This window comes from Xyrauchen texanus, chromosome 13 (genome assembly GCF_025860055.1).
Source record: "Xyrauchen texanus isolate HMW12.3.18 chromosome 13, RBS_HiC_50CHRs, whole genome shotgun sequence".
NCBI classification, from domain to species: domain Eukaryota; kingdom Metazoa; phylum Chordata; class Actinopteri; order Cypriniformes; family Catostomidae; genus Xyrauchen; species Xyrauchen texanus.
The window spans coordinates 8,636,733-8,664,311 of NC_068288.1; the positions used below are offsets into that span (position 1 = coordinate 8,636,733).

General features: G+C 44.2%; 1 pseudogene; it reads right to left on the reverse strand.

The window, feature by feature from the left end:
- Positions 1-1,363: 1,363 nt before the first annotated feature.
- On the reverse strand, positions 1,364-26,718 carry LOC127653670 (claudin-10-like; annotated as a pseudogene).
- Between the last annotated feature and the right edge of the window lie 861 nt (positions 26,719-27,579).

A 27,579-nucleotide genomic window follows, 5' to 3' on the forward strand; every position in this document is an offset into this window, starting at 1 on the left:
GTGGTAACAAGGCATGATGGATCTATGTTCTCATTCTGTTTACGCCAAATTCTGACTCTACCATCTGAATGTCTCAACAGAAATCGAGACTCATCAAACCAGGCAAAATTTTTCCAGTCTTCAACTGTCCAATTTTGGTGAGCTCTTGCAAATTGTAGCCTCTTTTTCCTATTTGTAGTGGAGATGAGTGGTACCCGGTGGGGTCTTCTGCTGTTGTAGCCCATCCGCCTCAAGGTTGTGCGTGTTGTGGCTAAACAAATGCTTTGCTGCATACCTCGGTTGTAACGAGTGGTTATTTCAGGCAAAGTTGCTCTTCTATCAGCTTGAATCAGTCGGCCCATTCTCCTCTGACCTCTAGCATCAACAAGGCATTTTCGCCCACAGGACTGCTGCATACTGGATGTTTTTTCCTTTTCACACCATTCTTTGTAAACCCTAGAAATGGTTGTGCGTGAAAATCCCAGTAACTGAGCAGATTGTGAAATACTCAGACCGGCCCGTCTGGCACCAACAACCATGCTACGCTCAAAATTGCTTAAATCACCTTTCTTTCCCATTCTGACATTCAGTTTGGAGTTCAGGAGATTGTCTTGACCAGGACCACACCCCTAAATGCAGTGAAGCAACTGCCATGTGATTGGTTGATTAGATAATTGCATTAATGAGAAATTGAACAGGTGTTCCTAACAATCCTTTAGGTGAGTGTATAGTGCATTCAAACTGTGCATTTGATGAGTCCCAGGGAATTCCTGGACAAGCCATTTGACATTTTCCATACACCCTGAAGTAAGTTCAAGTTAACCAAAGGGAATTTTAAATTTAACACCAGTGTTAAATCCAATGCAATACCAAATATGCTTATTGTACAAAAGTAAACATAATATCCTTAAAATCATACATTGGAATGTATTAATATTGCCATGTATAGCATTAAAGCACAACTATATGCAACATTATTAACATTACATAAGCTAAATAGGAAAATTGAATATCATTAACAACACCAGAAGTGAGATTTACCAACCTAACACGTAAAAACAATAAAAATGTAATAGGATTAGCCATATTACCCAGCTAAAAGTTTATTTACATTAAAATATTTTTGCTTTGATATTTGGCCTTTGATATCAACATCAAAAGAAATGTAAATATTTTCTTCTCCTTTTTAAAAGTTCTTTATTCTGCTGCATGATTATATGGTTAGCTGCATTTTATTGTTAGCATTTAGCATTGTTTATACTAGCTGTTAATGATCCTATCAGATCCCACCAGTTATAACCATTGTGCCCCTTAGCAAGGGTCTAAAGCAATATCATGGTTGCAAATAATTTTTTAAATAAGTTGCATGAATGCACAGTGCCTCCTAAATATCAAGTTAGCATGCTAATTTTAAAGCACAAATCCAGCATACGGGTTTTGTCCACAAGGGAGAAATCTGTTAATCCCAACATTACTGTTTTTGTTCAATTACAATTCATTTAATGTAATCATTGAGTGTGTTTCCAGATTCAGAGGTCAGTACTATGTTTCATACGTAGGAGTTCTTGATAAAGGGAAGTGTAGTGGCTCCAGGAGAAGATACTTTCCTGCTGTTTAAATATGATCTGCTCAACATTGAAGAGTGCATCGATTTCTCAGAGCTTCTTGATTTGCCAAAGCGTTTGGATCTTGAGTAACGTCCAGTTCTAGAGATACGCCTGTTCTTGGATGAAACATTTGGCACATCTGATGATTCAGATTTTGAGAAGAGCTCAGAGACCATTGAAAGATTTGTGGGGAAGGAATGTAAGACTTTGCCCTCCTCGTCTGGAACGATGAGAGTTGGTGCACTGAAGACCAAAAAAAAATTATTTAGCAAGTCAAACAATTAGCAGCTGAGGTCCAATAGTCTGAGACCACTTGTGAAAATTATTCTAATTTGGATTATTTACTAATTTAACAACATTTTTCAATCCAAATATTATTCGTAACAATTTGAGTGAAAAGTTGAATTGACAAAAATTGCATGAATTCCAGGATTTCATACTAGCTAAAGCCCTTTTGCTTTAATGACAGCATACACTTGAGTTGGCATGGGCTTTTCAGGTTGGTGCAAAACCCGATAATCATGTTATCCCAGCATGATTTGAGAATGTTCCAAATAGCGTCTTGTGTGTTACAACAGAAGCAAGGAAATCTGACCTTTTGTACAAAGGAGTTTATATGGTCACAAATTTGCTCTCACTTGTTTCTTGACCTTTCAACATCCTAAAACTCTTCTTTCTGTTTAAAAAATCTCTGATTTACAATGTGTGATATCTGACTTTTGTATCCCAGGAACATTAAATTGTTGCACCAGTAGGTTTCCATTTTTCTTAAGACTTAATTCTTACCTGTTGTTTACATGAGACCAGATCTTGCCAACTGAAACAAGGAAGAAAATCCCACCAGTGATCTGAAAAGCACATCCTGACCATCCAAGGAACAATGGAGTTCCCAAGTCAAATCTGAAACATTATTATATTCCCACAGTTATTTGTAATTGATCATTAAATTGTCCTGTGATTGCATAAAACAAGCAGTTGAGGTCCATTTTAATGTTCTTACGTCAATCCATCAAATCTGGGGTTGAAGAACTCTGCAGAGACGTAATGAGCATATAGCCCATAACCAGAGGCAGCCAAAATACCTTAAAGTGCAGATACAATTCAACAGACATGTTTGTAAATCTCCTTTATGATGGTTCTGATAGATATGATATGAGTTTTGATTAAATCTACCACTGAGCACATGACAGAAGCCTCCTATGAACACAGATCGGTTCTTTTCTTTGTCTTTGCCTCCAATATAAGTGCATTCTATTCCCACAAGACTCAGGATGAACCCCAGCACTCCGACAGCCATCCCAGACATCAGCAAAGCCCGCACAATCTGGAGGTAACCTGAATAGTCAACATTCAAAGAACCTGTTATAAACTGTAATCTATCAAAACAGCATTAGCTTAGTTCTTAATTCATTAATGAAAATTCTGTAATTCATTTGCTCAGCCCACTTAGTTCAAAACCCATATGACTTTCTTCCTTTTGTAAAATGCAAAAGGTGAGTTTCTTGTGCCAAAAAGCCCAAAATATATAGCTGATATGAAATTTAAAGCACTGACAGGTCGTATTGTTACTATACTTGCAATATGACGTCAAATGAATACAATAGGCAACATAAACTACATTTAAAAAAAAGATCAAAATTGACAAATTTTGCTCATCCGCAAATCAGTATGTGAATTCATCCAACGAGAGTTGCACACTTGTAGAATATTTTCTCACAAATAATTTTATTTCCTTTTATATTTTTCTCGCACAAACACAAGTACAAAACTACAACTGCTACACAGTACACAGTGTTTGTGAAAATTAAAGGCAACATCACCCCAAAATTCAAAGTGCATCCTAGCTCTTGGATAATTTCCTCATATTCAAACCCTCTTAAAAAAGCTTTCCTTTATAGGTTTGCTCACATTTTTAAAGGATTATAGGTTAGAGTGACCCTGACTGTTACTGTATCCAGTTTAACTAAACTGTACAGTTTTTGAAAAAATTAAAGGCAAAATCAACTCAAAAATTCATCCTAGCACTTGCCTCACTTCCTCATGTTCAAACACATCATAAAAAGCTTTTCTTTATAGGTTTGTTATTAATATAATTAAAGGCAAAATCAGCCCAAAAATCTAATTTTGTCAAGGCACGTGGATCAGATCCTCATATTCACTGGTATGAGACACTCGTAAAAAGTGTTTGAAGGGTTAACATATGAAATTTAAACTCATTTAATGTAGTATTGGACAGAATTACAGGGAAATACTCTCTTGACATCATACAAAGAATGTCTTCTTACATTTTATGTTTTATATGGCATTGGGATTAAATTAAACTTTAAAATTATCTATCTAAATGAAAACTCAGATACAAGTGACAGATCAGAGAGATAAGGAAAGAGATTTGGTAACACAAAGAAATATCAAAACTATGTCATGTCCTTGTTTTCAAATGATCACACTTTTATAAATGCTTTTCTTATTTCAGATAACAGCTATGTGCATCTTAAAATACAACCGCACTTTCGGCTTGCTGTTGTACTCATGCACAATCCATCAGAATGCACAACAGCATCTACAGTGGCTTCAGCACCTGTGGACATTTTTGCCTCTCTGCTGCACACTGATACACACACCTAATAAAATTAGCTTCTCGTATTAGCTTTATGTCTTATTAGTTAAAAATTACATATTTGCATTTGTATCTACTGTGACATGTCATAACGCCATCTTTCTGTAATTGACTGTTTATAAATCTCTTGTTTAAATTGCATTAGGTTGTATTGCAGTATTCTCATTATCAATCAATAGTGTGCTTAAGGTGTTCTTGAGTGTCTTGAAAGGTACCTATAAATAAAATGCAGAAACAATGCTCAGGTAGGCCGTGGCATTTAAACGATGCCCAATTGGCACTAAGGGGCCTAAAGTATACATATACATATACACTCACCTAAAGGATTATTAGGAACACCTGTTCAATTTCTCATTAATGCAATTATCTAATCAACCAATCACATGGCAGTTGCTTCAATGCATTTAGGGGTGTGGTCCTGGTCAAGACAATCTCCTGAACTCCAAACTGAATGTCAGAATGGGAAAGAAAGGTGATTTAAGCAATTTTGAGCGTGGCATGGTTGTTGGTGCCAGACGGGCCGGTCTGAGTATTTCACAATCTGCTCAGTTACTGGGATTTTCACGCACAACCATTTCTAGGGTTTACAAAGAATGGTGTGAAAAGGAAAAACATCCAGTATCGCGGCAGTCCTGTGGGCTGAAAATGCCTTGTTGATGCTAGAGGTCAGAGGAGAAAGGGCCGACTGATTCAAGCTGATAGAAGAGCAACTTTGCCTGAAATAACCACTCGTTACAACCGAGGTATGCAGCAAAGCATTTGTGAAGCCACAACACGCACAACCTTGAGGCGGATGGGCTACAACAGCAGAAGACCCCACCGGGTACCACTCATCTCCACTACAAATAGGAAAAAGAGGCTACAATTTGCAAGAGCTCACCAAAATTGGACAGTTGAAGACTGGAAAAATGTTGCCTGGTCTGATGAGTCTCGATTTCTGTTGAGACATTCAGATGGTAGAGTCAGAATTTGGCATAAACAGAATGAGAACATGGATCCATCATGCCTTGTTACCACTGTGCAGGCTGGTGGTGGTGGTGTAATGGTGCGGGGGATGTTTTCTTGGCACACTTTAGGCCCCTTAGTGCCAATTGGGCATCGTTTAAATGCCACGGCCTACCTGAGCATTGTTCCTGACCATGTCCATCCCTTTATGGCCACCATGTACCCATCCTCTGATGGCTACTTCCAGCAGGATAATGCACCATGTCACAAAGCTCGAATCATTTCAAATTGGTTTCTTGAACATGACAATGAGTTCACTGTACTAAAATGGCCCCCACAGTCACCAGATCTCAACCTAATAGAGCATCTTTGGGATGTGATGGAACGGGAGCTTCATGCCCTGGATGTGCATCCCACAAATCTACATCAACTGCAAGATGCTATTCTATCAATATGGGCCAACATTTCTAAAGAATGCTTTCAGCACCTTGTTGAATCAATGCCAGGTAGAATTAAGGCAGTTCTGAAGGCGAAAGGGGGTCAAACACAGTATTAGTATGGTGTTCCTAATAATCCTTTAGGTGAGTGTATATATATATTGCATCAAAATGTGAACATGACCATTTTCAACTATTCCTACTATTCATACTGAAATAATCACAAAAACAACAACATAACTTCAAAGCAACTGCAACTTTTGGCAATTTGATAGATTCCAAATTAGGGTATTTTACAGGGTGCAAGAACCTGTTTGATGAAATTAGTTTAGCCAGGTCAATATTTTCTTATAAACATCATCAGACCAGCCCTGACCAATTTGGTGCCCCTTGCATCACAGCCAATTCCACACACCACCGATCAGTGGTTCATACACGTACACAGGAGCTGCGTAGCTTTAAGCTATGGCATTATGTATTTGAGATTTTCTTTATTTTAGAAAAAAAAAAAACTAAATAAAAACAGTATTAAAGAAGGGGGAGGCTGAGATATTATGGATATTATTTCATTGAACTTCACTTTCTCATGGATCAAACAGTCCATTTGTTACTAAGAGGGTTGTTGTTGTTGTTTTACATCATTACCATCAGAGTATTTAAAAAAGAAAACATGCATTTTCTATTTTTACACCGAACATTTTATAACACAGCTCTCCTGCTTTCCATGGCATGATGGTCTTTATTTATTTGATGCATGATGCATGAGTTTATTGTTGCTATAGTAACGAATGCAACATACATGTGCGTCTGATTGACAGATAAAACGCCTCTTATTTCAGTGTTGATGTTAATTTTGTAGTAATTATTTTGTGGTTATTGCTTTGTATTCAGTTCAACAACATAAATAATTTTGGGGTGATTTTTAATTTTCTCAAACACTGTGCACTTTTAATTGACCTACAGGATTTACAATTCAAAGTTTATTACAAGGTAGGCCTACATATGAATGACAATGAGAGATCATTGGCAGAAAAGTCACATTTATTTTATGTAATATGTAAATTTAATGTAATTTAATTCATTAAACTTTGGTTATAAAATATTTACCTGCCCTTTCCAAGAGTCTTAACCAGTCAGATTTCACATAGACTAAATCAAACATATTAATAAACACCAGCACGTCACAGACACTTAAAGGGTAACTAAACCCTAAACCAACTTTTTTTAGTTAATGATCTGTAAGAATGGGGCTTTATTAGTACTGGTCATTGATTCAAGTAATTTTTTTGACATTTGTGTATAAAGTGTTTTAATTCTACAATATATGGTGTAAAAACGTCTGAGTGCTGCCCTCTTCAGGTTGAACGGTGGCTACTGCAGTTGAATTTTCCTATTGGCTGTTTGCGGTACTTCGTGACGTAACCGGTGACAGCTGACGTAAGCAGGTTCCAGCTCACCACGCCCTTGGTACGAGCTACCACGCCCATGGCAGTATAAAAACCATCTCGTTTCGTCAAAACGTCTCGGTTACGTATGTAACCTCGGTTCCCTGAGACGAAGGGAACAAGACATTGCGTTACTAACGCATATGGGAGTGCCTTCACACACGACCTATTTGAACCCTCTCTACAATAACGCCAATATTCTAATATTGGCTATGGTGTTTGGCCAACTGTTTTTGGCGTGAAACTGACCACTCGTTTCGGCGCGAACTGACCACTATAAAACAGGTGCACACACACCATATCCTCAGAATTTCTGACTGAGAACAAGGAGTGCATTGCTCGTGCCTCAAGAACTCTGAGTCTTGTGGTGCGGCTAGCATTCGCAATGTCTCGTTCCCTTCGTCTCAGGGAACCGAGGTTACATACGTAACCGAGACGTTCCCTTACGACTTCAGTCCACTTGACATTGCATTACTAACGCATATGGGGAACAGAATCCCATCACGCCGCACTACATGCCATGACTTCCTAAAGAGGAAACATGGCGGCGCAGTCTTATGGGACGATGACCGACATGAGTATGCCACAGTGAGTGATCCTCATGATCGCCAGGAGGAGAGCACTCATAATGAATATATGAGCTATAGTCATATAGTATGAATTACTCCTTATGAACCCGGCCGGGAAGGGAGTTTATTTATAATGAAGTGCTTGTGACTTATGGAATTATAACAGCCTGAATGCAGGCGGTTGTGTAAATGATGCAGAGCCCGTACTTAAAAAGGGGCATAAGTAAATAGATATCTATCTATCTATCTATCTATATATACTGTATATATATATATATATATATATATATATATATATATATATATATATGTATGGCCAATGAATAGCAAGTGCTCTAAACAGAGAGGACTTATGAAGAAAGAGACGTTACGTCTAGATTGTAAAATCTTGCGAAGGTGTTTTGTGAGGACCATCCTGCTGCAAAACATATGTCTTGTAAGGACACACCATTCGTCCATGCCCATGAGGAGGCCATGCCTCTAGTTGAGTGTGCTTTAACACCAATTGGGCAAGTCTGACCCTGCGTTTCATAAGCCAGAGTAATTGCATCGACAATCCAGTGAGAAAGTCTTTGCTTGGAGATGGACATTCCTTTTGTGCATCCTCCATAGCATATAAAGAGCTGATCAGACAGTCTGAACTGGCAAGTACGCTCAATGTATGTATGTAGCGCCCGCACAGGGCATAACAAATGCAATGATTGTTCCTCATCTGAATTAAATGGGGGAGGGAAGAATGCCTGGAGGTGAACCACTTGCGCTTTGAAGGGTGTGGTCAGAACCTTGGGTACATAGCCTTTCCTGGGTTTGACAGTGGCTCTTGAAAGGCCGGGGCCAAACTCCAGACAAGAACTGTCGACTGATAACGCATGCAGGTTACCGACCCGTTTTACTGAGGCCAGAGCCAGCAGTAGTGTGGTTTTAACGGAAAGCATGCGCAAATCAACAGAGTCCAAAGGCTCGAAAGGGGGCCCTGCAAGAGCTTTTAGGACTAAAGTTAGGTCCCAATTCGGGATTGTAGCTGGCCGAGGCGGGTTTAATCGTCTTGCTCCTTTTAGGAACTTTATGATTAAATTATGCTTGTCTATAGAGGCGCCGGCTTCATGTGCGTGATACACAGCTATAGTTGCCACATACACTTTGAGCGTTGATGGGGTGAGTCCAGCGTCTAATCGCTCTTGAAGAAATATTAGAATTTCATGTATGGGGCAGTTTACTGGGTCCTTACTACACGAGAGACACCAGTCAGTGAAAACCTTCCATTTTAGTGCATAGAGGCATCTTGTGGACGGTGCTCTGGCTTGTAAAATGGTGTTCATGACTGAACGCGTCAGTTCTGGCGCGTGTAGTGCGTCCCGTTCAGTGGCCACACATGCAGGTTCCACAGCTGGGGCTGGGGATGCCGGATTGTGCCGTGCGCCTGAGAGAGGAGATCCCTCCTCAGCGGTATTTCCCATGGCGAGCTGTACAGCATCTCTATCATTTCCGGAAACCATGGCTGGTTGGGCCATCTCGGCGCAACTAATAGAACCGTTTCCTTGTCCTCCCGGACTTTGCATATGACAGAGTGGATTAGGCATATCGGAGGAAACGCGTATTTGCGTTTCGCCGGCCATTTGTGTGCCATTGCATCCGTTCCCAGCGGGGCTTGGGACTTCGAATACCAAAGGGGACAGTGAGTATTCTCCACTGAGGCAAATAGGTCGATTTCTGCTTTGCCGAATATTTCCCAAATCCTCAACACCATCTGAGGATGAAGTCTCCAATCGCCCAGTATCACCCCTTGGCGTGACAGTAGGTCCGCGCCGTAATTCAGGCAGCCTGGGACATATGTTGCACGCAGGGAGAGGAGATGACGCTCGCTCCATAGGAGGAGGTGCCGTGTCAGACTCAGCAGTGGCGGTGAATGAACTCCACCTTGGCGGTTTATATATGCCACAACTGTCATGTTGTCTGAGCGAACCAGGACATGACAGTTCGCTATTTCTGACTGAAAAGCCTTCAAGGCTAGAATTACAGCCGATAGTTCTAGGCGGTTGAAATGCCACGCCCTCCTCGGACCTGTCCAGGTGCCGAAAGTCGGGCGCCCATCGCACACCGCCCCCCAACCTGTGTTGGAAGCGTCTGTTGTCACCACTTTCCGCCTAAAATGCAGGAGCTGTCCATTGTACCAATGCAGCTATACAGCGGCGGGATACAGTGAGACGCATGCGCCCTTGGCGCCAAGCATGTTGTGGCACACGGTGCTTCAGCCAGCACTGAAGTGGTCTCATGTGTAAGAGACCTAATGGGATGACGGCCGATGCCGCCGCCATAAATCCCAATGCTTTCTGAAACAGCTTCAGAGGAAGTGATCTCCCCAGTTTGAACTGAGACAGACACTGTAGAATGGCCTGAACGCGCTCGCTTGTGAGGTGCGCGCGCCCGCTCGTGGAGTCGAGGCGGACTCCCAAAAAGGAGATATTTCGGCTGGGAGAGAGCATGCTTTTCGCCCAGTTTACATTGAGGCCCAAGCTGTTTAGATGCTGAAGCAGTAAGTCTCTGTGTTGGCATAACAGAGCCTCTGATTGTGCTAGTAACAGCCAATCGTCGAGGTAGTTCAATATGCGTACGCCGCTCAGTCTAAGAGGGGCGAGCACCGCATCGATGCACTTCGTAAATGTGCGAGGAGCCAGAGACAGTCCAAAGGGCAGGACTATGAATTGATACGCTGTTCCCTCGAACGCGAATCTCAAAAACATCCTGTGGTGCTGAACAATTTGGATATGGAAGTACGCATCCTTCAGATCTATCGACGCAAACCAATCGTGTGGGCGTATATGCGATAGAATTCGTTTTTGAGTAATCATTTTGAATGGGCGCTTTATAAGTGCACGATTTAAATGTCTCAGATCCAGGATTGGCCGAAGTCTGCCGTCTCTCTTTGGGACAAGAAAATAACGGCTGTAAAACCCTTTTTGTGCTTGACAATTTGGCACAATCTCTATCTCGTTTTTCACGATTAGATTGTGTATTTCGGCTCGTAACACTGGCGCGTCTTCGGACAAAACCGTGGAAGACAGAACGCCGTAGAAACAAAATTTTTTAAAACATTGTGAACAGCAATATTCCTCTCCCGATGAACAGCAGTGGGGAGGTGGGGAACAGTGTTCTGTGTCTCCAATCGAGCCTTCTTCAGAGCACCGGAGGGAACGACGGGCTCCATTTTCCTCTTCAAAGCGTTGCGCCCGTCAGGAGCGCTTCCGCTGCGCGGGGGAGTTCCTCCCGTCGGCGCGAGGTGGGCACTGATACGGCTGCTTCTGTTTGGGCCAAGGCTTGCGTGGCCTCACTGGTGGCTCGGCAGGGGCCAGTGCAGGCGCTGAGTTAGCGGGCATGGGTCTTTTAGCCGGGCGCTGACTTGAGACAGAGCGGGGGCGAGCCGTCTGCGCTATGCTCCGTTTGGGCATGAAGTGCCTTATGGCTTGTGACTGCTGCTGAGTCGTGCGATAGCGCTCAGCAAATGTACTCACTGCGTCGCCAAAGAGGCCGGCTGGAGACACTGGGGCAGCCAATAGAGATGTCTTCTCTCTGTCACTCATCTCCGTGAGTGTCAGCCATACATGCCTTTCCAGAACTACCAGGTTACCCATGGACTTCCCGATGGCCTGCGCCGTGAATTTCGTGGCGCACAGCGCCAAGTCTGTAGCGGCCCGAAGCTCTTTAAAAGTCTCTGCATCAAAGCCTTGCTCGTCCATTTGTCTAAGGAGCTTCGCTTGGAATACCTGAAGCACTGCCATTGCATGGAGTGCTGATCCAGCTTGTCCTGCCGCTGAGTAGGCTTTCCCCGCCAGTGTGGACGTCTGCCTACATGGCTTAGAAGGATGAATGGGGTGTGATTTCCATGCCCTGCTACTCGTTGGACAGAGATGTGCTGCTACCGCCTCCTCCACTGGGGGTAGTTGAGCATAGCCGTTCTTTTCACCGTGGTCCATGTTCGAGAGAACGTAGTCACGGAGCGTGTGCGCTGAGAGGGGCACGCGCCAGGACTTAGATAGTTCGCTGTGCACCTCAGGGAAGAACGGGGCAGTTCTGCGGGGCGCGGCCGCTTGACGGCATCCGGACTGCAAGAACCACTCATCAAGGCGAGACTGTCCAGGTACCTCTGGGGGAGACCACTCGAGATTGAGTTCTTCGACCGCCCTTGCAAGGATGCGAAGCATCTCCCTGTCAGTGGTGCGCACACGATCCTCGCCCTCGCTGGGGGGAGGGGCGGTAGCATCATCCATCCGTCGGTAGCATCATCCATCCGTCGCCTGATGCAGCGAGAGACATGACATCGTCATTATCATCCTTATCATCCCCAGCGTCAGATCCACCAAACGAGACGAGGCTGCACGCTCCTTCAGAGGGCCGGAGCTCGTCCCGCACATAGCGTATGGGGAAATATGCGCTTCGTGGAGGTTGAGGGGCTCGTGGGGCGTGTGCCGGCACGAAATCCACCTCAAGTTCATCCTGCTCGACCTCGCGGCCCCGCCGTGCCCCCTCGTGTGAACCCTCGGGAATCACAGAAGAGGCTGGTGGGAGGGCGCGAGAGGCTGACTCGTCCCTCAGAGCGAGGGCGATTCGGGAGCGAAGAGACTTGAGACTCATGTCCTCACAGTGAGGGCAGTCTGTCTCCATGAGAGCCGCCTCTGCGTGGGCGCGGCCTAGACAGAAAACGCAGCTCTCATGCTTGTCTGACGGCGGGATGTGTCTCTCACACAAGGAACACTTACGGAAGGACTTCTTGAAAAAGACGCGAACACATAAGTGGCTCTTCTAGATATATAAATATAAATATAGATTTATATTTATATAACTTATATCATGTATATTTATAACACAAGTATTTGCTTAAAAGGATACTCTACACCTGCCGATGCGCTGCGGAGAATCAGGATGCCGAGGTCCGTTCACCAGCGAAGCGTCAAGCGGCGAGGCGGAGTGATGTTCGCCGGAGCACTGCAGGGGAGCGTTATTGTAGAGAGGGTTCAAATAGGCTGTGTGTGAAGGCACTCCCCATATGCGTTAGTAACGCAATGTCAAGTGGACTGAAGTCGTAAGGGAACCACTGTAGCGAGTCAGGAGTTGGAATTGCGAGTATTGAAAACGATCAGGATAGAGCATTTTAGCATCTATTTAGCATAGCATTTATATAGTTATTTAGATTATTTAGTGTAGTCTAGGTAGTTAATTAGCATATTGTTAGTGTAGTATTGTTAGAAGCATAGTTAGTTAGTAGCATAGTATTGTGTCAGTTAGGATAGCTTCAAGTTAGCGTAGATTATCTGTATTTAGTACAGTGGTCAGGATGGTACGTAGGTGTAGTGTTGCTGGTTGCAACAGCACTGCTGGACTGTATAGCTTTCCAGCAGACTTGGAAATTAGAGCCAGTGGTTGCATGTCCTTGGCCTGGAAGACCGCGAGTTCCGCCTAGAGCTGTAGGAGTGTGCAAACTGCATTTCGCGGGATTGCTTCTCCAACGCAATGGAGGTGGAAATGGGCTTCTCCAAACAGCTCGAGCAGAAAAGTGGCCGCAGTGCCAAACGCTGCTCCTCCTGCATGGACTCCACCACCTAGCGGCGTCTTGAGGTGAGTGATCATATATATTTGAATCACAATTTATGGTTAGGCTAAAGTTAATCCTCTGGGGTAGACAAGCGGCCGGCACATTTGCTGGATTTTTTCACATAGCGGCAAAATATGAATATGCCTACAGAGCTGCTATTGACATCAACTTCGATAAAACTCAACAGATTCATGTACATGTCGTCTTGCGACCATGTGAGGAATAATAATAACATAATAGTAATACTCCTGGAGAAAATTACCACTCCAGTCACTCTCCATTTTAGAGTCTGACAGCAGCTGTCAATTAATCCGTCACTACGGGTCTCAGGTGCACGCCCCCACCCTGCTCAGCCAAGCCCTCGTTTCATCCCCTCTATCCCCGCTGGTGTCTGCCCACTTTTCCAGCATTTTTCAAATATTGCTAGTGGTTGGAGTCAGACTCTGAGCAGGGGTTTAGTTACCCTTTAATAAACGTGTTTTCGTCAATATAGTAGTAAGACTGGCTATCTTCTGCACTCAACAGGAGTCAGAAAGCGTCTTTCTGTTATATGGATTTTAATCGAGCTGGTTTGACCGCAGTGACCAGCGTGCATGTATAAACTATAAACAAATGTATACTGTGAGTGATTTCTATGGAGTTAGAATCATGCCAAAACCTCTCACACACACACACACACACACACACACACACACACACACACACACACACACACACACAAAACGTGTTTTACTCACACCCAATGATTCACAAACAAACTCAGTGTGGTTTGCAAATACAAAACATCACTCACAAACTAATGCATTTTGTTCTGCAAATAAAAAACATACCTATCAAACAAATACATTATGTTTTACATATACATAGAAACGTATTTCTTCAATGACAAAAATATCCTCCAAGTACAAACTAAAATCTTTCAAGTACAAAAAAAAATTCTACAAGTACAAAACAAAATTCTACAAGTACGAAAAACTGTCACGTGACTTTTGGCACTAATTTTCCGCCTTGCAGATCCACACACATGCTAGTAAATTGTCATGTAATTCGCACTCCACAACATCAGGTGGCGCTGTTACCGATTTGCTTGGCGCCACCACGGACATGGAAAGAGAAGAGAAGAAGAAACGTTAGCGTGGGTAGGGTGTTTTGAACACGATGAGTGGCCAACAGGTGAGTTTGCAGTCGTTGCTGGTGAAAAATCAAATGTTAACTAACTAAACTCCAGGAATGTCTGTCGTGGGTAGGGTGAGATATATATACATATACATATTTATATGTGTGTAGTTTATGGTACCGCAGGAGCTAACCTAGATTAGGCTAATTTTTCCATTTTGTTTCTAACTTAACTAAATTAAACTATACTATGGTCACATATAATGTTACACTTGATACGTCTTGGTCTTAAGGCGGAATTTTGAAGTGAAGACCACCTCAGGCCACACACATTTGTTTAAGCACCATCTGAGGAGTCATGTTAAGTCACTGAAATAACAAAGTAACGGGAGGCTTTAATTGTGAAGAGTTTATTGGAGTTGAAATGTCATTAGTGCAAACTTTTTTAGCGACAGCTAATTCACGTGAAAAGATGTGGAGATATTTGGTGCTAATATGTTCATGGAACAGTTATAAATACTACAGGAGGTTAAAGTGTAAGCAGAAACAGCCACAGTCGCCAAGTATGTGCGAAGATTTTAATTGAATTAAAGTATATTCAATCAGTTTTAAGAATAAACTTGAGGGAGGTTCAAGGGGTCTTTTATATATATATATATATATATATATATATATATATATATATACACACAAATTTTTAATTCTGACTTTTTCTAGAAATAGGCTTTTTCCACAAATTTCTTTTTAAATTTCACCAAAAATGCATCCCATTGACATTAATTTGAACATACATTGACAGAAAGTAATGTTATTCAGTCTCAGAATAAATACTGTGTATTTGTCACGAACCCCGCTCCTCTGCCCCATCTCCGCTTCCTCGAGCACGCACACATGCACTCCGCGAGCGTGCTCGCTTCCCGCTCGTACGCTCTTTTTCCTCCCTCGGGCTTCCACGCCCGGTTTTGCTATTACGAGCTCATGCTCGTAAACTATCTCCCCCCTCTGGCTCACATGCCCGCTTCAGCCAGAACATTATGACCACCTGCACTCACGCGCTTCCAATCCCCACACATTAGTTTCACCTGCACTCGTCTCATCACCCGTCATTGTTTACACCTGCACTCGCACCTATATATATCACTATCCTTTCGTTTGTATCTGGTTGGTTATTGTGTTTAGTTTCCCGCATCTTTGCCCCCCGCTAGTCTCGTCTAGTTTTGCCTCCTCTTGTCTTCCTCTTAGCTTGCCAGCTCCTCTTGTTCCCCTGTCTTTTGCTCCCTCTATTCCCCTCTTGTATACATCCTGTTTACCCCGGCTTTGACCCTCGCTCCCCTCGACTACTCTCCCGGATTTGCCCCCTTTACTCTCTTTGATTCCCCGGCTTTGACCCTACGCTTCCACTACTACTCTTCACTGGATTTGCCCCTTGTTTGTACTTTTGCCTGCACTGCTTTTATTTAATAAAGCAGTTTTCTCCAACATTGTGACTGTCTCAACTTGTGTTCGCTACAGTATTTCTGTAGTTTGTTTCAAAATGTTATCAAATGTGGTCCGGGTCCTTGATGTAAAAATGTTTGAAAACCACTGCTCTACATAAACACTTTACATGTCTTTTCAGGTATTGTACCTACCACATTTGGACTGGGAGGACAGTGGTCTGCCTGATGAGCCACACCATGGTGTCACTGTTCCTGAGATGGGCGATGTACTGAGTGATGAGCAAATGGCAGCACTAAGGGCAGCCATAAATCCCCTGGGACACTCCCAATCTCATGGCTCAGACATCTACCTACTTACTGTGCAGTATGTCCAGCACAGACTAGGCTTACAATAAAACGTACTCAGCAAAGGACCTGATTCGATGCAATTGTAGCACAAATACACTCTCACATTCTCTACATACATTTGGGTAACAAAAAGAACACTTATTTACAGAATAGTGCCCCTGCTAATAACTGGTTTGTAAGAGATGTTACAGTATAGGCCTATCATTTCTTTTCACACTAAAACCAAATAAATATATCAGAATCAGTGAGGTTGTCTCATGTTTGATTTTTCTCTGTTTAATCAAATCAGACCAGCAGGAAGCATAGCTTTCCTCAAGCAGTGCTAGCAGCGGACTTTCAGCTCTCTTAATATCATAATGAATGTTCAAACCAAAGACATGTAGATTGTATTATTTTTATTGTAGTGTGAATACAATCTTAAAACATCTGGGGGGTTGGAACAACCAAAAAAAATACAATAACTTTGTTTAACTGACAACAAACAACCCAGGAGACAATGCAACGTGGTCACATTGGGGAAAATGTTGAAATAAAAGGTTTTGAAGGTGTCAAAAAGACGACAAAAAAAAGATTAAAGAGAACCAAACTGGCTGCATTCTGGAGTTTAGTTAGTTAACATTTGATTTTTCACCAGCAACGACTGCAAACTCATCCTGTTCAAAACATCCTACCCACGCTAACGTTTCTTCTTCTCTTCTCTTTCCATGTCCGTGGCGGCGCCAAGCAAATCGGTAACAGCGCCACCTGATGTTGTGGAGTGCGAATTACATGACAATTTACTAGCATGTGTGTGGATCAGCAAGGCGGAAAATTAGTGCCAAAAGTCACGTGACAGTTTTTCGTACTTGTAGAATTTTGTTTTGTACTTGTAGAATTTTGTTTTGTACTTGTAGAATTTTTTTTTGTACTTGGAGGATATTTTTGTCATTGAAGAAATACGTTTCTATGTATATGTAAAACATACTGTATTTGTTTGATAGGTACGTTTTTTATTTGCAGAACAAAATGCATTAGTTTGTGAGTGATGTTTTGTATTTGCAAACCACACTGAGTTTGTTTGTGAATCATTGGGTGTGAGTAAAACACGTTTTGTGTGTGTGTGTGTGTGAGGTTTTGGCATGATTCTAACTCCATAGATTTCAGAAAAAGAAAGAAAAAATACCTTTATTGGTATTTGCCATTGCCAGCTCGGGAAGATGCTCATGGAAGTTTTGTTTTGCCAATGGAGAGGCGCACAAACTAGCTCTTCTGATTGGCCAAAATTCTCTGATCTCTGAACAGTGCCCGCCTCCTGCCTCTACAGATGCACAAATCACTTTTGCTCCATATTTTACACAGACATGTGGTGCAAAAGGGAGAGCGCACAAAAAACTACTTGAGACTCGTAGCAGCAGATTCAAACAGTTGTAGTTTTGTACTTGTGTTTGTGTGAGAAAAATATAAAAGAAAAAAAAAATTATTTGTGAGAAAATATTCTACAAGTGTGCAACTCTTGTTGGATGAATTCACATACTGATTTGCGCATGAGCAAAATTTGTCCGTGACTTCAAATTTTTTGATGCGGGTGTGTGAATGTGTTTTGCACCATATTTACTGCATCAAAAATGTGAGCGTATGAGTTTCTTAATTTGTGATTCGTAGAAAAGGATTTGTGCACCTGCAATGAAGAATTTGAGAAAGTGTAATTGTTGTGTTGTGTTTGTGGGAGAGAGAAAAATTCTACAAGCTTGCAACTCTTAAAATAAATTTCTCTGTGACTTCAAATTTACTGATACACACTAATCTCTACAACTACAAATAACACTGTCACAGGTGCTCATTTGATTTGCACCTAAATTACCTTCATACTTATGCAACAGATGGTAATTCGAGAGCCTGTATCTCAAAATCATTGAGTCAGTCTAGGATTATATGTAGAAACAGAGGCAGTTGAGAGAGACTGTGCCAAGTTCTCCAAGACACTTGGAACAACATATCTGCCGACAATCTTCAAAAAATGTGTGCAAGTGTACCTTGAAAAAGTGTACACTTGGTGCAGTTTTCAAGACATAAGTTGCCCACACCAATTATTTATTTATTATTATGTATTATTATGCACTTTGTATGAAGTTAATTGTTAAATAAAAGCATTATTTTAGGAAACATCTTCACTAAACAACATTCCTTAGGACTGTGTGTGTGTGTGTGTGTGTGTGTGTGTGTGTGTGTGTGTGTGTGTGTGTGTGTGTGTGCACGGGCAGGATTGGGTGGTTTACGAGGGCTTTTTTTTAGGCTACAAACTGGTAATTACAAGGGTACTATGCTATAAATGTGGTTTATGAGGACATTTCTAGTGTCCCCATAAATAAAATCGCTTAAAAAACATACTAAACTATGTTTTATTGTAAAAATGCAGAAAGTTTTTTTTTAGGGTTAGGGGATAGAATCGTCTAGGTTACGTATGTAACCTCCGTTCCCCGATGGAGGGAACGAGACGTTGTGTCAGAGAAGCGACACTAGGGGTCTCTCTTGAGCGCCGATATTCACCTCTGGACTATGAAAAAAGGCCAATGAGAGTTGGCAACCAGTATTTGCATGTCCCGCCCCCGGACATACGGGTATTTAAGCGGCGCAAATACGGGAGTTCATTCAGGATTTTTCTGAGGAGCCGGAAATGGTCCGGACACAACAGGGGCTCGGCTCAGCGACATGGCAGGGGAGACACAACGTCTCGTTCCCTCCATCGGGGAACGGAGGTTACATACGTAACCTAGACGTTTCCCTTCTGTCGCTCTCTCCATGTTGTGTCAGAGAAGCGACACTAGGGGTCCACTTAAAAAGAGCCATGCGCTGAGCCGTGTACGTGATCTGCTGATGCAGGAGCGAGCAGGTATTCCTACGTGCAGAACAACCAACTGTATCAGGCTGCACGTACCCTTCCTCAATGCCCCATTTAAGCCATCAGGATTCCTTATCGTTACCCTGGAGGGGGGAACAAGTTGATGGCTGCCAACATGGGAACGGGCCAGCCTGGCTGGGCCTCTTTTCTCTCTATGTTTCTCGCATAGAGCAACTACGGCCGGGACCCTTACACGCATTGAGGGAAGGGGGGTCTTAGCCCTTATTAGGGCGGAGAAGACCCTGCGGAGGCCACACCTACCCGGGAGGGGAGGCAAATTTTGAGTGGCAAATACATCGCATGGCCTATACTTAGGTCTTATGTGGAACAGTAGTGCGGTGGTAGATCCAGCCTCGCAGAGGGGGAAGCATACAGCAGGTCAGATCGTGGACGTGCCACCGAGTTCTACGGGCTCGGTACCTGAGAGAACACGGGACGATACTGACTCAACTCGGAGATTGTAGAATCTCGCAAAAGTGTTAGGTGTTGCCCAGCCCGCTGCTCTACAAATGTCTGCTAGGGCAGTGCCCCTAGCCAGTGCCCACGAGGACGCAACACTCCTGGTGGAGTGGGCTCGGACCCGCAAAGGGGGGGGCACGGCCTGGGTGTGATAAGCCAGGGAAATGGCGTCGACAACCCAGTGGGCGAGTCTCTGCTTGGAGACAGCATTCCCTTTCTGCTGTCCCTCAAAGCAGACGAAGAGCTGCTCAGAGTGTCTGGTGCTCTGTGTGCGGTCCAGGTAAATACGTAAGGCACGTACTGGACACAGCAGTGAAAGGGCTGGGTCTGCCTCCTTCCGGGGCAGCGCTTGCAGGTTCACCACCTGATCCCTGAAGGGTGTGGTAGGAACCTTGGGCACATAGCCCAGTCGCGGTCTTAGGATCACGAAAGTGTCCGCCAGACCGAACTCCAGGCAAGCGTCGCTAACAGAGAACGCATGCAGGTCCCCGACCCTCTTGATGGAAGCGAGCGCGATCAGCAGGGCGGTCTTGAGAGAGAGGGCCCTGAGTCCAACTGAGTCAAGCGGCTTGAAGGGGGGTCTCCGGAGTCCCATAAGGACGACCGAGAGATCCCAGGAGGGAACAGGTTAGGCCGGGAGGAGTCATCCTCCGGGCACCTTTTAGGAACCTGGCGATTAAGTCGTGCTTACCAAGAGACTTGCTGTCTACCGTGTTGTGGTGGGCGCGATAGCGCAACATACACCTTGAGGGTGGAGGGGACAGCCTCCTCTCCAGCCTCTCCTGAAGAAACACGAGCACTGACCTAACTGCGCACTTCTGCGGGTCTTCGGCTCGGGAAGAACACCAGTCCGCGAACAGATGCCACTTCAGGGCGTAAAGATGCCTGGTCGAAGGGGCTCTGGCTTGGCTAATAGTGTCTATGACGGCCGAAGGTAGGTCGGCTAGATCCTCCGCGTCCCATCCAGGGGCCAGACGTGGAGATTCCAGAGGTCTGGATGCGGATGCCAGCACTCCGAGCATGCTCGTTGGAGAGACGTGCTGTCATTGAGACTGAGTCTAAGTCCAAACCGAGAAAAGAGATGCTCTGGACCGGGGTGAGCTTGCTCTTTTCCCAGTTGACCTGAAACCCTAAACGGCCGAGGTGCTCGAGCACCTGGTCTCTGTGTGCGCATAGTAATTCCTGTGAGGAGGCCAGAATGAGCCAATCGTCGAGGTAATTGAGTATGCGTATGCCCGCTCCTCGTAGCGGGGCAAGAGCCGCCTCTGCGACCTTCGTGAAGACGCGAGGGGACAGAGACAGGGCGAAGGGGAGGACTTTGTACTGATACGTCTGGCCGTCGAACGCGAACCGCAGAAAGGGTCGATGTCTAGGGCGAATCGAGACGTGGAAGTACGCATCCTTCGCTGCGAACCAATCTAGATGCCGGCTGCCAGATAGAATTTGTTTCTGGGTGAGCATTTTGAACGGGAGTTTGGACAAGGTCCGAAGGAAAACTCGCAAGTCCAAGATCGGTCGTACGCTGCCGCCTTTCTTGGGTACAACGAAGTAAGGACTGTAGAAATCCTTCTTCGTTTCGGTTGGAGGGACAGGCTCTATTGCATCCTTGATTAAAAGGGAGGCGATTTCTTCGCGCAGGGACTGAGCGTGTCTGTCGTGCACTGCAGAGAAGTGAACGCCCACGAAGGGGGGCGGAGACCTGGCGTAACCGAGTCGAATGGTCCGGTGCAGCCAGTGTGACGGGCTGGGCAGTGAGAGCCACGCCTCTAAGCTCCGTGCTAGGGGTATTTTGGACGTACCCGGCGGGGCTTCGCAGCGGTGCGGAACAGGTAACGCAGCGTCGGGAGGCACTGCAGCGTCACGAGGCTCTGGTGCTGAGAATAAACTCAAAGCACTTACCTTGTTCCGCGCACCCGGCAGGGGGTGGGTTCGTGACTGAGGAGGAGGTCTGCTGGCGTCCTCTGGACACGTCTGAACCGGCTGGCCGGGGAACAGTCGTGGGGCTGAGGGCGGGGACACCGCGTCCAGGAAGCCGGGACTGTTGAGGCCTGAAAGCAGAGTGCCGTGAGAACGGCATTTGCGGGCCAGGTGACCCAGAGACAACAAGGAAATAGCTCTATAGTGTGTAAAGAATTTAACAAAAAATAAATTCTCCTTCCGGCCCTCCACCGGGGAACGGAGTGGTCTTAACAGCTCCGTAGCTACTGTCTCGGTCTCTGGGTCGGTCATCTCAGGGGCGCCTGGGAGCCTTCTGGGTCCACAAGGGGGCCCGTGAGACGATGGGCGTCCAACTTCTGCGGGGAGCTCGACGCTGGGGCTGAGAGCTGGGCCCACTCACTAGTTGAGGCGGAGCACCACTTTCTTTCTTCCTTGAAAGCCGCAGGAGGGCGCCCTCGGCGAGCAGACAGGGCATGGCCCCTGGCGGCAGGTTTGCGTCAGGGCAGGATGTGTGAAAATAGCCTTCGTCTGTTTCTTCACCACTGAGGACTGCCTTTTTGGGCGAAGTCGTCACGCGGCGTCGCCGAATGGACGGAACTGGGAGACGGGGCGTTTGAGAAAGCGTGCTTTGTCTGCCTCCTGTACTGCCTGTCCATCGTTGCGTTTCTGGACCACGGAGTGTCCATCGCCTGTTTGAGTGCAGTTCCTGCAGCACGTCAAAAACAGGACTACCCTAGTGCAGATTTTGGAGTGCCCTGGCCCGGTGGACTTGCAGGAGGGGGCCATGGCGTGCAGGGGGGAGCGTCTGGGACCGTTCTACCACCGAGGGTAGCGAGAGCGGAGGAGCAAGGAAGCTGGGCTTGCTCAGCTCGTCATGCACGTCCGGGAAGGGGCCCGGGGGGGCGCGGCTGTGAGCGACGCACATGCCCGCGGAACCAATTAAGCCCGGGGAAGCATAGCGGACCTTCGTGCGTCAGGCTCAGACCGGGCGGGGACCCAAAGGTGGCGGCCCAGGCGAGTTATCCGCATCCGGCGCCGCTGTTACGCTCTCCGATGCAGCGGTGATGTCATCATCCAATGCCAGGGAGCTCGAGGGACCGGACGGCAGGCCGTTAAGCCGGCCGCACTAATCCAGAGCTCGCGGGAACCCGGCAAGCATGCCGAGGAGGCGGGAGGTTTCGAGGGGATTAGAAGAAACCTGTTATTCTCCCCAGATCGTTCTTCATCGGTCCCATAGGAAGGAGGCGAGGCGCGGGGGGCGGCTGAAGTGGCTCTCTCTCACTACAAGAGAAAGCAGGGATCGCAACGCTGCCGCGGTTATGTTCTCGCACTGAAAACATAACCCATTGGAGAGAATGCTCATCCCGAGCTCGGACGGAAACAAGCCGGGGAGGTGAGGGGTTTCGAGGGGGTTCACCCGGCGAAAACAGAGCCCGTCATTGTCCCCAGATCGTTTTTATCGCCCGCGGCACCTGCCTCAATCCCGTAGGAAGGAGGCGAGGCGCGGGGGGCGGCTGAAGCGGTTTTTTCTCACTACAAGAAAAAGCCTACGACCGCAATGCTGTCATGGTCATGTTCTCGCACTGAGAACATAGACCATTCATAAAAGCGCTGCCTGCGTGTGATCGCAACCCAGGAATGCAAGGCAGTTTTTATGGCCGTCAGAGGTGGGGAGAATCAACGCATCCAGAAACTACACAGAGGCGGAAAACCGTCTTTAAAAAGACGCGTCCTGAGAAGGACGTTCAATGCCGCTGTGTTTTGCTCTTTTAGAGCGAAAATTGCTGTCGAAGTGCTCAGGGGCAAGAATGCACAGCCGTGCACGAATGAGAAAGCCGCTGTTGTGCGCCGTCGAATCCAACAGCATGCAGAGCGTCAGAGGATTAAACAGGAACTTGGTGTGTAACTCGCAGCAGAGTTCATGCACGACCATCGGCTCCGAAGAAATTTTCTGAATGAACTCCCGTATTTGCGCCGCTTAAATACCCGTATGTCCGGGGGCGGGACATGCAAATACTGGTTGCCAACTCTCATTGGCCTTTTTTCATAGTCCAGAGGTGAATATCGGCGCTCAAGAGAGACCCCTAGTGTCGCTTCTCTGACACAACGTGGAGAGAGCGACAGAAGGGGAACTATAGTTCATACAGTATAACAATCATTATGTCTATGGAGAGTCCTCATAGCTGCACCAATGTGTGTGTGTGTGTGTGTGTGTGTGTGTGTGTGTGTGTGTGTGTGTGTGTGTGTGTGTGTATGTGTGAGCGTGTATTTATCACTTTGTGGGGACCAAATGTCCCCATAAGGATAGTAAAACCCGAAATTTTTGACCTTGTGGGGACATTTTGTCGGTCCCCATGAGGAAAACAGCTTATAAATCATACTAAATTATGTTTTTTGAAAATATAAAAATGCAGAAAGTTTTCTGTGAGGGTTAGGTTTAGGGGTAGGGTTAGGTTTAGGGGATAGAATATAAAGTTTGTGCAGTATAAAAACCATTATGTCTATGGAAAGTCCCCATAAAACATGGAAACACAACATGAGTGTGTGTGTGTGTGTGTGTGTATATACAGTTATATATATATATACACACTGGATATATAAACACATACGTATACAATCTTCATAAGATCTTCATTTATTTTTTAATAAATAATTATATTAAATTATAACAGTAAAAACAAATTTATATATATATACTGTATATCAACTAAATGCAACTAATAGTCTTAAATTCTGTTTTGACGAAGAAAGAAACTTACATCTTGAATGGCCTGAGGGTGAGTAAATTATTAGCACATTTTTATTTTTGGGTGAACTGTTCATTTAAATGTATCTAAGTGGCTCCAGTGTTTTGACAACATTGTTCAGATCCATTTAATGATTCAGTGACCATTTCTGGTGATGCCAGAATGTGGTGACAAAGGAGTGTCTTGTGTGAAATGAGTTAGTCACTGAATCAACTATCAAAATAAAATTGTAATCCTTTAAAATCTGTGTCTACAAACCTACAAAGAGACTTTAGCAGAGGTTTTAAGCATTATAAGAACAAAGCAAATCTATAATTTCCCTGTGATGTCTGTCAGATTTTGATAATTGAATGGGTCATTTTGCATGTGATGGCTCACATGATGAAAGAGTGTTTAGAAGTTGTGAAGAGAATGACAATTTCACTGAGAATCAACTCATCAGTTTTGATCAACAAGAGATGTGCATTTAGTTATTGTGCAAATTGTAGACAATTTTCTTAAATTAATAAGAAATTAAAATCTGGTATGAGCAAGAAACTAATTTTTTTTAGATTTATGCTTCATCCATCGTCAACCGCTTATCCTGTGTACAGGGTCGCTGGGGGCTGGAGCCTATCCCAGCTAACATTGGGCGAAAGGCGGGGGACACCCTGGACAGGTCGCCAGTCCATCGCAGGGCCACACATAGACAGACATACACTCACACTCACACTCACACTCACCTCCACATCCACATCTAGGGCAATTTTTTGGAGACACCAATTAACCTAGCCTGCATGTCTTTTGGATGGTAGGAGGAAGCCGGAGTACCCAGAGAGAACCCACGCAGACACGGGGAGAACATGCAAACTCCACACAGAAAGGCCGGGGCAACCAGGGTTTGAACCCACGACCTTCTTGCTGTGAGGCGACAGTGCTAACCGCTGCACCACCGTGCGCCCCCAGATTTATGCTTATTGTTTTGAAATAAATATATCTCATTCGAGAATTGAGCCAAATATTTTTTTTATAATATACATAATTTGAAAATATAATTATAAATATATCATTAATACACATACAGTATTAGGCTATCTCAGGACTTCATTTGTAAAAAATGTTAATGCATTTTGTGAACATTAAATGGCCATATTTATGTAACTGCTTTATTGACATGTATGACAACACCTTTGTGTTGTTTCTTTCTTCCATGGAACTTAAAGGGAGACATTAGGGAGAATGTTAGTTTCAGTCACCATTCACTTTCATTGGATGCAAAGTAAGATGCAGTGACAGTGAATGGTGACTGAGACATACTGCCTAACATCTCCTTTGGTGTTCCACAGAAGAGGCAAATTCACTTAGACCTGAGGGTAAATAATACTGAAATTTCATTTTTGGGTGAACTGCCCTTTAACTTCCAGTTAAAGTATTTGTTAAAGAAATCTGCCAAGACTCATTTTCCGAAATGAATTTTAGCCCCTGATTATTATTATTATTCAGAATTATATTACAATGATATAATATTGAAATTGACTGGGTTCCAAAAAGTAATGAGGTAAAAGTGGACCTCATCATTAAGTGCACAGTCCGTTCAGAATCAGAATCAGAATTTCTGATGAATCCTTCACTGAATCAACTCACTGAATCAGTGTTGTTCGGTGTTCATATGACAATGTGTAAACTTTTGTGATACATGTTTTGCTGTTAAATAAATATTAACTTATTAACTTAATATATGCCCACAATGCCCATGCCTTTTATCAAGTGTGTGGAAAATTGATGTTACTCAGTCCCAACCGCCCCCAACTCAGAGGTCTCCCGGGTTTTGTTACCCAAATGTTGACAGGTATGGTGTATTTAACTTTTCATATTTGTGTTTTGTGTACAGTACACCACCAGTTAAATATTTGAACTCACCTACTCATTCATTATATTAAGATATGTCCACAAAACTAATCACAGATTATTTTTAGATTTGAAACTTTGGCTCTAAAGGTTTCTAAGATCTTGAGAAATAAAAATGTAGTCAAATCTATCCAAAATTTTGACAGTAAAGTGTATATTATGTGTATATTGTGAATACGTGAATACTGCATATAGTTTTGTTTTGATTTTCTGTAAACTGTTGATTGTTGCTGCTGTCTTGCAAGCAATTAAAATATAAGTAATAAGAGTTGAACTACATGTTTAAAAGAGTATTGTATATATCACATAATGTCCATACCTTCCACAGACCAGAGCACTGGGAAGTCGTAGCAGTTGGAAGTGTTAGTGGAGTCTGTGAAGCAGGCTCTCCACAGACTGGACCAGTACCAGGCCACTCTGATGATGGCGCTCCCCCCCTGCCCTCCGATGGAGGTGACCTTCCAGCCCTCCATGGCCATGGAGCAAGCGACAAAGATCCAGCCCAACGCAGTCATCAGGAAGCCCCAGATCTGCATAACACGAATCCTCATCCTTTCTGTGGATCAGATCTTTGTCCGCACCAAATCTGCCCAGCTGTCTATTTACCAGTTGTGGTTGATGTTCCTCACACTTTCTGTTGTCTCTTTCTGTTTGTCTTTTGTTTTTCTCTAAACTTAGACTCCTGGCATTTCACTTTCTCTGGCGTTCCTGCCTTCGCGGTTCTTGATCCTCTAAGTTTCCTCTAAGGATTTCTTAAACTGTTCTACAAGCCACTCATGGGACCAGCCACTAAACTCATTTCCTCTTCTTTTTGCTGATGTGAATGTATGGCTCTTCATGTTCCCATAGACTTGTTTTTAAGTTTGTGGAGAAGTGTGAAAATGCTTATCTCAAATTTTCCAGCTCAAATGTCATATAAGGGTGATTCTTTAATTAGTGGAACATTTCTGTCTCTGGGATCATTTTAAAGAAAAAATGCTTTTCATTCTGGTTTTTAAGGAAAGATTATAGATTTACATTTTGTGTTGTGTCTATAATCCTATTTTAAGTGCTGAAAGGTGAAATTTGCCAGAAGGGTGTGTCCCTAATTCAGACTTGTAAACTTAAAAAAATAAATTAATTTAAAAATAAATACAAAATGAAACGTTAAAATCAGGAAAATTCTTCCTGGCACACACATACAGTACACGCATAATATATAAAATAGTATATATAGTATCAGCTAAAAAGGTGTTGAAAACTAGAAGGTAAATAAACTCCTTTAAACTCCATCATCAGGATTTAAGTAACAGCAGGGGGTGTAGGTTTAGATTATCTATTTAAAGGTGCATGTCAAAAGAGCCTTTATTATCCCAGAAAGTAGCCTAAGGGTTGATAAAATTTTTCATTTTACAAAAGTGTGTGTGAGATATTTGATCAGGTTTAGAAGGCTTGCCATGAGTGCTTTCTTCCTGGTACTAACTATGAAGCCAGGACAGGGATGTTGAATTACGCCTTTGTGTGCTGGAAGAAGCTCAGCCATTATCTGAACGACTCTTTCCAAACAGTACCAAAGAAAAGTATATTTAGAGGCAGCAGCAG